Source organism: Suncus etruscus, chromosome 3 (genome assembly GCF_024139225.1).
Source record: "Suncus etruscus isolate mSunEtr1 chromosome 3, mSunEtr1.pri.cur, whole genome shotgun sequence".
In the NCBI taxonomy this organism is placed as follows: domain Eukaryota; kingdom Metazoa; phylum Chordata; class Mammalia; order Eulipotyphla; family Soricidae; genus Suncus; species Suncus etruscus.
In genome coordinates, this window is record NC_064850.1 from 43,045,684 (window position 1) to 43,058,547 (window position 12,864).

The 12,864-nt window shown below is 52.3% G+C and overlaps 1 protein-coding gene and 1 long non-coding RNA gene across 2 annotated transcripts in view; one reads left to right on the top strand and one right to left on the bottom strand.

Moving 5' to 3' along the window:
• EML1 (EMAP like 1) overlaps positions 1-12,864 on the top strand; it is a 669,910-nt gene that overhangs the window by 264,378 nt on the left and 392,668 nt on the right. The gene's annotated exons all lie outside the window — the stretch shown is intronic.
• On the bottom strand, positions 688-1,833 carry LOC126003649 (uncharacterized). Its single transcript, XR_007493818.1, has 3 exons — positions 1,326-1,833; positions 957-1,282; positions 688-781 (listed from the first exon to the last, which is right to left on the bottom strand). It is a non-coding gene; the product is annotated as an uncharacterized LOC126003649 (long non-coding RNA).

Sequence of the window (12,864 nt, forward strand, 5' to 3'; positions counted from 1 at the left end):
TGAGGGCTATGGAACAGCTGTGCTCAGTGACCGAGCTCTGCAGGCAGGGCGTAGGGAGGAAGCAGAGGAGCTTTGACTCCTCCAGAGTAGCTGTGGGTAAGACCGAGAGTGCTTAGTTTCCTCCATCAGACAGGCTGTGTATCTGATGGTGGGTCTGTTGGTCTATCAGGAGACACGGCCACTGTTTGTGGTTTGCCTAAGATGAAGCTGAAAGGCCAGAGGGAGGAAGGCAGGGCTGAAAGGGAGGAAGGGGGAGGAGAGCCCGGTTAGCTTACCTTGACTAAGCAAACTCTGCTGGCTCCTGCCAGATAAGGCAGCAGGCCCGGGTTCTTGCCAAGACTAAAAGCAGAGGACTGGAGAGAGTTGACAGAGTTCAGTCAGACACAAGCTGTATTTCAGGGGTTGGGGCCATAGTCCAGCAGGGAAGAACTGGTCTTGCACACAGCTAATCCGGGCACCACATATGGTTGGTCCCTTGAGGCCCGTGAGGTGTGACCCCCTGAAGAGAGCCAGGAGTGACTAAGCCTGAGCATTGCCAGGTGTGGCCCCAAGACCAAGCCAAAAAAACCCAAGAAGCCCTTCCATTTCTTTCATTTATCTATTTATTTATGAGCCACATCTGGGATCACTCTGGGTGGTGTTGGGGGAACCCCATGCAGTGCTGGGGTTTGGGTCTGGATCAACCACATACAAGGCAAGCGCCCTCCCTGCTGTGCAGCCTCTCAGACCATCTTTCACCCAGTTCAGTAACTTTAGAACTCCAGAGCCTGACCCTGATGCCCTACGACAAGGGTCTGTTCTTTTTTTTTTGTTTTTGGTTTTTGGGTCACACCCGCCAGCGCTCAGGGGTTACTCCTGGCCCCAGGCTCAGAAATCGCTCCTGGCAGGCTCGGGGGACCAAATGGGACTCAGGGATTCGAACCACCATCCTTTTGCATGAAAGGCAAATGCCTTACCTCTATGCTATCTCTCCGGCCCCCAAGGGTCTGTTCTTAAAGAGGACAGCTACAAATGGGAGAGGGAGGCATGTCTCTGCCCCCAGGAGAGTTGAGATCCCTCTGCCCCCAATTCCTTTCTCTCACACTGTAGCTTGATGATGAGACCAGCGGCAGGTGAGGTGCAGGGTTCGAGCTTGTCCTAAGTCTTTGCAGGAGTCCAGGACAGAAAATGGGGGAACCGGGGGCAGATGTCCCCAGTACTCTGTGTCTCCAGGGGATGTTGGTCCTAGCCTCCAGATCAGGGTCTCCGACCTACAGGTACAGGAAGGAGGGAAGGTGGGATCCTGGTGCCCTCATCACCCTGCACCCTTGTTCTTGATTACATACCTGGAACTGGGCCCCTGAGGCTGAGCAGTGGCAGGAGGCAAGATGGGGCAGAAGACCTGAAGGCAGAGCTGCCCCTTTGCCCAAGGGGATGCAATGCACAGGCAGGGGCAAGCATATTCTAGTGGCCCCAATGGGGATGAGGGTGGCTTTGATAAGGGCAGTGCTAGATTGCCCCCATCACAACCTGGCCCTGCACACTCCTGTGGGTGGCTCACCTGTTCCAAGCCTCAGTTTCCCCACCAATACCATGTGCTCCTCAGGTGGTGCACCCTTTCCAGGGCCAGCAGAGATGTTTCATGGCATTAGCAGTGCCCCTAGAGTGATGCCCGACCTTTTTTTCTAGAGGAACCTCTTAGGGCTCCTGAGCCACCTTGAGATGGTTGGTCAACTCTGCGGGCTGGAGAACTCAAGGCTTGGGGCGCAACAGGCCACCCTTGGCTAGCTCCTTAGTCCTGTGATGCATTTTTTTTGTTTGTTTTGGTTTTTGGGTCACACCTGGCTGCACTCAGAAGTTACTCCTGGCAGGCTCAGGGGACCTTATGGGATGTTGGGATTCGAACCAGGGTCCGTCCTGTGTTGGCCATGTGAAGGCAAATGCCCTACCACTGGGCTATTGCTCCAGCCCCAGTCCTGTGATGCTTTTAATTTTTATTTTTTGGCTTTTGGGTTACACCCAACAGTGCCGGGGATAAAACCTGGGTTGGCTGTGTGCAAGGCCAGTGCCCTCCCAGCTGTACTATCGCTCTGCCCGATTGTGATATCATTTTTAATTTTAATTTTTGAGGCTGCCCAAATAGCCGTGGGAGTACAGGAGCATTCCCAGCAGTTCCTGGACCAGGGGTTGAGGGCAGGGCCTAAGGACGTGGTAGTTCTGCTTGGGCTCCTGGTACCACCCATGACCATGTATGTATATAGACATACAGACCTGTCACCTGAGAAACATCTGTGTGCTCACCTTAACAAGAGAGAGCCGCACCTTCTAGAAGTTTCTGTGACAGCTGCACCTTCTTGTTGCTGATGGGCTTGTTCTAGCACAGGTTCAGTGCCTGGTGTCCGGGGTGTTTGCTGAGTGACTCCAAATGCATTGCTCTCAGAACCTGCCTTGGTGGCCCTTGATAACGTGTGCAGGTAGAGCTAGAGAACAAGGGAAGAGACTGTAGGAAGGGGTGAAGTGGGCCCTGTGGGGTTACCCACATAAGGTAGACCTGGACCCTGGCAGAAGCAGGGAACAAAGTAAGTGAGAGGAAGTGGGTCAGGAAGCTGAGCAGGAGAGTCTGAGAGAGGGTGCAGCCAGACCCAGTTTCTGAATGAGAACGTGCTCAGGGGCTGATCTCCCTCCTACAGGGCAAAATCCAGGTTTGTGAACCTTCACCTCAAGGAACAGGAGTTCTGACACCCACCATGGTCCATCAGGGTTAAGAGGGAAGTGGCGATGCACTTGACTGAGGGGGCCTCATCTTGGGATGATGCCCAAGAAGAAACACAACCATAATCTCGTTCACAGAAGCCTGTGGGGAACCTGCAGGATGAAAAGGAGGGCCCCCATACTCGGTCCAGGCTTCCCCAGAACACGGGGCTCCACGCTGTAGAACGCAACATCAGCTATGGCTTCTGGGAGTAGGAAAAGACACATCCGGGATCTGAGGCAGAGGAAACGCAAGACCTGTGACTGAGAGGACCTCCATGCCATGTGCCTGAATATCACAGTGTGGGCAGCTTCGTCAATGGCACAAAAATGCTCATTGTCATCGCTTCCTGCCTGGGCTGAACTGTACTTGCAACGAAAGGGGGACTGAGACCTGCGAAGAAGAGACAAATAGTCTTTCTCCTAAAGATAGAAGAGCCCAAGCAGTGGCAGGTGAGTGACTAAACAGTCTCTGCAAGGCAGCTGGAGAATCAATGGGCTCATCTGTCAGGGGAGAGGGAAGAAAACCAGCTGACCACCAAACATAGGGGGCCTTTTGTGATTTGTTTTTGGGCCATGCCTGGCACTCAGTACTCCAGGGACCATAGGGGATGCCAGAGATCAAACCTGGGTTAGCAGCATGCAAGGCAAGAACCGTACCCACTGTAATATTTCTCTGGCCAGAGCTATAGTAAAGCAGGTAGGAAGGGCCCTTGCCTCGCACCAGGTCAAGCTGTGTTCTATCCCCAGCACCTCAGATGGTCCCTAGAACACACCAAGAGTCATTCTTGAGTGTCACCAGGTGTGAGCCCCTCCTCCCCCTGAACCAAAGCCATTCTCCGGGAAGGTTCAAGGAAGTCTGATGGGAGACAGGTGGTGACATGGGCTTCATTTGTGATCTGAGCTTCACTTGCTTGTGTGGTACATTTTTCCAAAGAAGCACAGCCCCAGACGGACAGGCCAAAGCACACAGCTCAGCTGGGGGGCTCCCCTTCAGGGAGAGGGTACAGCTTCTGGTCGGGTGACGCCTTGAGCCCCAATCTCTAAATCGTTCACAAATGTATGCATCCTTTTGTAGGGACCCTCTGACCCACAAGCCGAAAGCAAAGGAATGGGCTGTTGTGAAGTGTCTGGTCAACAGGCGGAACAGAGCAGCAAGAGTGAGTGGGAGTTTCACCACCAGGAGTGCTCCCTGAACACAGGTCTCAGTACCCCTTGCGTTGCAAGTACAGTTCAGCCCAGGCAGGAAGTGGTGACAATGGGCATCTTTGTGCCATTGACGAAGCTGCCCACACTGTGACATTCAGGCACAGGGCATGGGGTCCCCTCAGTCACAGGTCTTGCCTTTCCTCTTGGGCATCATCCCTGAGGCCCCTGTGGAAGTTACACTAACACACAGTGCCGCAGGGCTGGGGCTTGTCTTCCCAGAAACTGACCCACAGCTGCCAGCCTGGGAAGGCGAGGGCCCAGGAGACCCAAACTGGACAATTATTTATGCAAATGGCCTGAGGCTCTGGCCTAGTAAATCACTGTCCTTAGAAGGACCAAGAGCCCTGGCCACAGCACAAACATTGCAATGCTATCTCCGGCCCCAAGAAATTATTTTCTTTGTTGCTTTTTGTTTTGGTTTCTGGACCACACCTAGGTGCTCTGGGTTCAGGGAGGTGCTCGAAGGAAGCTATGTGGTACAGTAAATGGAACTGGGATCAATCTTATGCAAGGAAAAAGCCATAACCCTTTGTGATCTCTGACACGTGCTTCTTCTCAGGGGCTGGAACACTCCTCCCTGCTCTGGTCAATGAGCAGCATTCCCTGATCCTGCTGGACCTGGTGAGTTCCTGTCTCCCCTTCCGTGGACCCAGGTGGATTTCCATCCATCCCCTCCCTAGATCCAGTGTCATCATCCCTTAGAGCCAGGACTAGTCCCAACATGCAGCTTCATGGTCTGTGTCTCTGAGGGACTGAGACATCCACCCACAGGACAAAGCCCTCCAGAGTGGGTCTGAAGGCTGTACAACCTGGTGGTCATCACCACCAGCTATGTGAGCTTGGGTCCAGAGGAGAGGGTGCTTACTGGGCTGCCTGCAGAGAACAGGGGACAGGACTTCCTCTTCCCCAGAAGGCGAAGGGCAGGGACCTAGTTCTGCAAACAGCTCAGAGCTCCTGTGAGGTGGGCGGCCTGAGTCTTTAGAAACATCATGCAGAGGGGCCACATTCCAGGGGTTCTGGGGAATCCAGTCTGGGGCCCTCACATGCTGGAGATGAGCACTACCCACTGAGCAATATCACTGGTCCCCCCCTTCAGGGTCCCCCCGCCACCCCGTGACCAATACCTGAACCCTGTGCAGGAGGGACCAGGCAGAGCAGCAAATGGGCAACTAAGGCATAGTGTTCCAGTTACCCCCTCCCCCAACTTCCTGTCTAATCTTACCTGAAGATAAGACCTGCTCATTTCTGGGAGGGATCTATGGAAGGCAACCCAGCCAGGCTGCATGCAAGGCAAGCTGTGCTATGGCTTTGCCACAGCTCCTGCACCCAAAAAATAATCTTTGAGTGCAGAGCCACTAGGAGTAACTCCTGAGCATCTCTGGACGTGACCCTAAAAGTAAATAACCAAAAAAGAAAAAGGTAGACTTCTTTTTTTTGGTTTTTGGGCCACACCTGGTGACGCTCAGGGGTTACTCCTTGGCTATGCGCTCAGAAATCACTCCTGGCTTGGGGGACCATATGGGTCCATATGTGTGCTAGTGCACACAAGGCAGACAGACGCCTTATCCCTTGTGCCACCACTCTGGCCCCAGAAAAAGGTAGATTTTTAAGGAAATTTTCCTGGAAAATAAAAACAATGCCCTGGAGCAATAGCACAATGGAGAGTGTGTTTGCACTTTGCACTTGGCCAACCAGGGTTCAAGTCTCAGCATCCTTTATATCCCGAGCTTGCCAGAAGTAACCCCTGAGCACCTCAAAATCAATCAAGGGCCAAATCGGTGAGGCCCTTGTGCTAGAGCATGCAGGACCAAGCAGGGTGGGCGTTACCCACAAGCAGCTGGGTGGCACTGAGTATCTGAGCAGTGGCCATGTGCGTGAGGCCCTATTGCACCCCTTTGGCGTGTCTGTATCTCACTCTCACTCTATCTCTCCCCCCTTACACACACACACACACACACACACACACACGAGGGGAAGGTGCAACTGATGAATGGGGCCATCTCACTCTCACTCTATCTCTCTCCCCTTACACACACACACACACACACACACACACACACACACACACACACACACACACACACACGAGGGGAAGGTGCAACTGATGAATGGGGCCATCTCACTCTCACTCTATCTCTCTCCCCTTACACACACACACACACACACACACACACACACACACACACACACACACACAGGGAAGGTACAACTGTTGAATGGGGCCAGTTTCAAGATTCTGGGGCCAGAGTGTGGGTCAGGCAGTGAGCCATGTGCTTCAGGCTATACATGGTGTGTTTCTTTTTTTTTTTTGAAATATATTTTTTATTTAAGTAACATGATCATAGTTGACATGGTGTGTTTCATCTGACCTCAGTAACACTGTGATCCCACACACAGAAGAAGGAAGTCAAGCAAACCACTCACCAGGCTCCCAAAACCAAATGACATCACTTGAATCCTTTCCAACAATGTTCTTTCTGGCCTGTGACCTCAAAGCTACAGCCACCTCAAGTCAAGGGGCTTCAGTCTGTCAGGGCTTTACTTCACAGGCGCTGCCTTTCTGGGTAAAACTAGACGAGGTTCAACAATGCTCGAATGGCAGGAATGGAAGGAACGGCATACCTTAGGCATGAGGCCCCAAGTTTTGACCCAGGCATAGCTTAGCCTCCCTGCTCCCTAGAACCATCTGAGGCAGCCCAGGGAAGCATCATCAGGTTGCTGGTTGTGAGCACTGAATCATGAGATCCACAAGGCTAGAGCAAGTATCATTAGGAGTGGCCCCTGACAACAACTGAGGTCAGGGAGGAATTTCCTGCCCCCAAACAAAAAGCAGGCCAGAGAATATGAAATCTCCAGTCTTATATATACTGCTGCATGCATTCTATGAAGAGGGACATAGTGTCCTCCAGAGAAATGCAGACACACAGGGGTCATGTGCTGGGTGGCATCTTCAACCCTGATCAAGTCTTTGCAGGGTAAACACCCCAAAGTGATCCCCCACACTCCTGAGCCTGGGGAAGCCATTCCCAGGCACCCCATCATTCCCCATGTTTCACCAACTTCAGCTCTAGGCTGCATGGAGGTTTAGCCAAGGTAGTTCCCCAATCACTCTGCACCTCCAGGGCCTTTGAACACTGGGGTGCTGGAAGGAGGAGTCATCAGGGCATTAGGGCCAAGATAGGTTATTAAGCATCAATGTGGATATGACATACTTTTTTTAGTGGTGGGGGCATAACACCAAGTGGTGCTGGGGTTCTTCTCCTGGCTCTGGGCCTTGAAGACCATACAGTGTTGGGGATAGAACTAAGGTCAGCCACATGCATGGTGCTATTCGAAATAGTCTATACCCTGAATGCTAGCAGGCCCGTGAATAACTGGAATCCTCTTCCAGAGAATGAACAGAGAGCACATGGGGCAGCCCTAAACCGGGGCCCTAATGTGCAGGCTTGGACAGGTCCCTTGAGTGTGATCTTTGCACCTAAACTCAAAGGCTGGGAAGAAAAAGCAAAGACAGGCAGACCAAGTCCAGGACAGTCTCTCCTGACTAGAGTCAGTCAGGCACTGTGTCCATCAGCTTCCTGAGTCTCTTTGTGGGGGTGGTTAGAAGCGGCTTTGATTGGCCATTCGGCTCTAGGAGGGCTGGAGGAAAGAACTTCCTAAGATGCTGAAACAAGATGATCTTTCCAAAATAATCTACTCAGAGGAGAGCCTGTGGGAATGTGCTTTCTTTTTCTTTTTTTTTTTGGGGGGGGGGGGCAGCGGCACACCCGGTGGTGCTTAGGGGTTACTCTTGGCTATCTGTTCAGAAATGGCTCCCTGCAGGCATGGGGGACCATATGGGACGCCGGGATTCGAACCAACCACCTTAGGTCCTGGATTGGCTGCTTGCAAGGCAAATGCAGCTGTGCTATCTCTTCGGCCCCTGGGAATGTGTTTTCTAAAAACATTTTTTTTTTTTTTGGTTTCTGGGCCACACCTGTTGGTGCTTGGGGGACCATGTGGGATGCCTGGGATCAAACCAGGTCAGACACATGCAAGGCAAATGCAGTCCCCTCTTCAGTATCTCTGTGAAGTTTTTTTTTTTTGAGTTTATGGGCCACACCCGGCGGTGCTCAGGGGTTACTCCTGGCTGTCTGCTCAGAAATAGCTCCTGGCAGGCACGGGGGACCATATGGGACACCGGGATTCGAACCAACCACCTTTGGTTCTGGATCGGCTGCTTGCAAGGCAAACGCCGCTGTGCTCTCTCTCCGGGCCCTGTGAAGTATTTTTGAGCAACTCTCAGGCATCATTTTCTATTTCACGTAGTTTGGAAACAACAACGTCTTCTTTACATTATAAAACTAATTATTTTAGGCTTTTCTAGAATGCTTGTTTCCTAGACATAATTTATCTGCTTGCAAATGGACTGTTTCATGCAGTGTTGGGGCATCATATGGCCCCACCATCTCTCTGGCCCCACTTAAAATCTATTATGCCAGAGAGACAACACAAAGATGTTGTTAAGTTATGCTTTGCATATGGCTGTCCTTAGTTCAATCCCTGGTACAGTGGGCATGGGCCCAAAACAAAACTATTTTGCTTTTTGTTTGTTTGTTTGCCTGTTTGGGGGTCACACCTGGTGATGCTCAGATACATTCCTGGCAGGCTCAGGGAACCATATGGGATGCGGGGATCCAACCTGGATCTGCCACGGGCAAGGCATATGCCCTACTTGCTGCGCCCTCTTTTTGCTGTTTTTGAGCCATACCTAGTGGTGCTTAAGGGCTACTCTGGTGGTGCTGGTGGGACAATCTAGGGTGCCAGGTATTGAATCTAAGGCTCCCTGAATACAAAGAATGACCCCTCCTCCAACCATTGAGCTACCTCTCTGACCCTACCACTCACAAAATATAATCTAAGGAGTTCAAGGTCCGAGAGAGAAAGCACAGGGGTTAAGGCATCTGCCTTGCAAGTAGCCATCTGGGTTTGAACCCAGGCTCTCGGCATTGGCAGGAATAAACCCGGAAAAGAGCGGCACATGACCCAAAAACAAACAAAAAACAAAAAAGGAAAAAGAAACATCTCTGTCTTTCAGAAGTTTCCAAACCAGGACCTCTCCACAAAGAAAAAGAAGAGCTGAGTTGTCAACAGGGAGATCTCAGATTGCAGGCCAACAGGAGAGCAGGGAAATGCGGGCGGAATACCTTCCCTTGGAAGGACAGTGCAGGCAGAAAAAGGGCCCTTTCACAGGGCTCCTCAGGCTGGGCCCGGAGCAGAGACAAGAGTATTGGTCCAGAGGACCCAGATCTACCCAACAAACCAACAGCCAAGGCCAGACCACCATGGTCCAGAACAATACTACAGCAAGGAGGGTGTTTCTTTACATGTGGCTGACCTGGGTTTGATTCCCAGCACAAACATGGTCTCCCGAGACTGCTAGGAGCGAGCCCCAAGCCCAGAGCCAGGAGAAAGCTCTGAGGTGTGGCCTCAAACAAAATGAAGCAAGCCCAGGCCCTCTGCTCCAAGCTCCCACTCACAAGCGGAGGCTCCCTCCAGTCCAGCTAGGGCGGCTGGGCTTTCTCTGCCATGCACAAGGCCCCTTTAATTTCTGCGGAAAATCAAATGGACAAGAGGAGGTTAGAGACCCTGGAGTGTGACTACAGAAGCAATAGCCTGGTGAGCACCCAGGGAAGTGCAGACAACTTTGGAAGGAGCACTGGAGGAGAGCAACCAGCTGGCTGAGAGATATGGTTGCAGAGCACAGAGGCCAGTTTTCAGAATCATAAGACTTGAAGTGAGGTGACCCAGGGCCTAGAGATGGTGCCAGCGCAAGGGCCTGTGAGCTGGCCCAGGCCCTGAGCGTCATCATCGCCTGCTCTGTTGGGGGTGAGGGATTAAGGACCCGGAAGTGGCACTTCAAGGGGAATAGAGGAGTAGAGGTTGCTAGAGGAACTACAAAGAGTGCCTGCAGGGGACACTGAGGCCCAAGTAAGCAGGAAGAGAGAAAGGAAGGTGAAGATAGCTGGGACAGGCACTGCAGGGCTCACACACCACTCGGGACAGCAACAGTCTGGAGCACATGCCCAGGGCATGCCACAAAGAGGGGGTGGGGTAGGGGGAGCAAGAACCGGTGGTAAGAGCTAAGGGAAGGGCAGTCTTTGTCTTCGTCACAGTATATCTGGGGTCATGACCCCTGCAGCTTGGTCCACAGGGTAGACCTGGTGGTTCAGGACTTGGGGGCCACCAGGTGGTGGGGATCGAACCCAGGACCTCTGCCTCTGAAGCCCTTTGAGGAAACTCATGAGCTTGAGAGTCTTTCGGGCAGAAGGAAGAGGAAGAGGAGGAAGAGGAAGAGGAGGAGGAGGAGGGAGGCATCGGCTGGTGAATTCAGCAGGGATAGGACATACTCAAGACCATGAACCCTGATCCCACTAATCTCCTTCAGGCACCCTGGGAAGCAGGTCTGAGAGAGCGAGCCAGAAGAAAGCAACCCTAAATTCATTTGTGCAGTAACACAGGTGGAGAGGCCAAGGGAAGCCTCAGCACAGGACCAGGACTTCCTAGGGGAGGTAGGAGGAGTGCCAGGACATCAGAGACACACAGGGGCTGACCCAGGAATGGTTTTAGAGGGGCTGAGATTGCTGTTGGTTCTTGGCAGGGACAGAGAGACCTGATAATGTGAGGGTAAGGCTGACATCAACGTGGAGAGAAGGAAAGTGGATTCGAGTGAGGGAATGGGGTACCAGCCTTAGGGCCAAGCACTCACAGTGAGAGTGGAGGGACCAGGGCTCTATCTAGCACTGGGTCAGTGTTGAGCTTGACTCTCCAGGCCTGTGCTCTGGCTCCAGGAGGAAACACTTCCATTCCACCATGAAGGCCCCTGTTAAAAACTGGGGGGGGGGGGGGGGGGGGTTGTTGAAGCAATAGCACAGTGGGTAGAACCTTGCCTTGCAGGTGGCCAAACAGAATTAGATCCCCGACATCCCACAGTTCCCCAAGCCTGTCAGGAGCTATTTCTGAGGACAGAACCAGGAGTAATCCCTGAACACCACTGGTGTGGCCCCTAAACAAACAAACCAAAAAATGGATATGGACCCCAAGTGGGTTTGTGCAGGAATATTTCCTAGAGGAGGGGCAAGTGAAACTGAGGGGAGACAGGACCAAAAAGATCCCAGAAGCTGCAGAACTCCAGAAACCCCCCAGATGGTTCCAAGGGCTGCAGAGAGAAGACAGTGGGGGGCTCCTCTTGCATTGCATGTGGTCAACTCAGGCGGGGTCCCCAGTATCCCATAAGACTCCCTGAGCCCTGCCAGGTATGATCCTCAAACCAAACAAGACGAGGAGCTGTGGGGTGTCGATGATGGGGGACAGACCAGAGAGTAGGGGACAGTTCCAAGGGGTGACACAGGGATCCGACTTTCTGAAATGTGGATTCTCTTGCACCTCCTATCCACTGGAGACACGGCCACCCTAGCCAAGTGCTTCAATCCGCCCCTGCTGATCCACCTAAGGCCCCATAGTCGGGCCAGAGCAGCTAGGAAGATTTGGAGATTAGTTAGACCTTTGCCCAGGGCCCAGCCAGGGCTGAGTCCTTTGAGGTAACTCCACAACCCCCCCAGCAGCTCTGCTTCCTGGTCACCTTTACAGCAGCCTGACCTAATCCAACACTCAGAGCTGTGAATCCCTAAAGTGGAGTAGGGACCAGAGGGATAGTACAGTGGGGAGGGCCTTTGTCTTTGTCTTGCTCGTGTATAAACCCAGGCACAATCCCTGGAATCCCCTATGGTCCTGAACTTGTCAGGAGTAATTTTTGAGCACAGAGCTAGGAGTAATACCTGAGTGTTGATGGGTGTGGCTTGGCCCCCCCCCCAAAACAAGTAAAAGGGGAACCCTTTGTTTTTTTGTTTTTTTTTTGGGGGGGGAGGCATACCCAACCAACAGAGCTCAGAGTTACTCCTGGCTCTGCACTCAGGGATCACTCCCGGTGGTTTTGGGGAACACATCGGGTGCCAAGGATTGAATCAGAGTTGGCTATATGCAAGGGAAGTACACTATCCAGAGGACTAACTCTGGCCCCCAAATGGTAATCACCTGATTGACAGGTCCAGTCAGGGAATTTCACCTAAGCACAAGATATGATAATATATGCATTGGTGATGGGTGCATTGACTGTATGCACCCCACGATGTGAGAAATGCCCATGTTTGAAAGAATCCACACTCGAGAACTGGAAGCGCCTGAGAAGTAGCTGAGTTCAAGAGCTGCCTTTGTATGAGTCCTTCCCAGTCTGATCCCAAGTACTGCAGAGGAGATGGCTAAGAGCCCCCTGAACCTCATCAGGAGTGTTCCCGTAAGCCCTGAACAAGTATGCCCCCACAGAAAAATAAGTTAAAAGAATAAAGCTTAAAAACTACCATTGGTGGGCATCCACTGGCCCTAGACTCTGCCAGGAGCAACCCCTGAGTGCTAATGGGTGTGGCCCCAAAGCAAAACAAACCAACCAAACTACCATTGGGTAGGGAGCTTGACTTGTAGTCAACTCGGGTCAATACCTGGCATCCTGTAGGATCCCTTGAGCACCACCAGGAGTTTGATTTCTGAGAGTAACCCCTAAGCATCACTGGGCCACTCAAACAAATCGAAACCACCCTTACCAAACTACAGAAGGTAAAGAAGGTGGTTGCCTGACATGCAACTAATTTGGGATATATCTCTAGTCTGGGGAGCCCTGAGCAAGCCTCGAGTATAGCCCTGAGTGGCCCCAAGAATAAACAACTCAAAAACTACATTTAAAACAAATACATTGGGGCCGGAGCGGTGGCGCAAGGTTTGGTTTACACGCACTAGCCTAGCATGACCGTGGTTCGATCTCCTGGCATCCCATATGGTCCCCCAAGCCAGGGGCAATTTCTGAGTGCACACAGCCTGCTGCTTTCTGGTCAG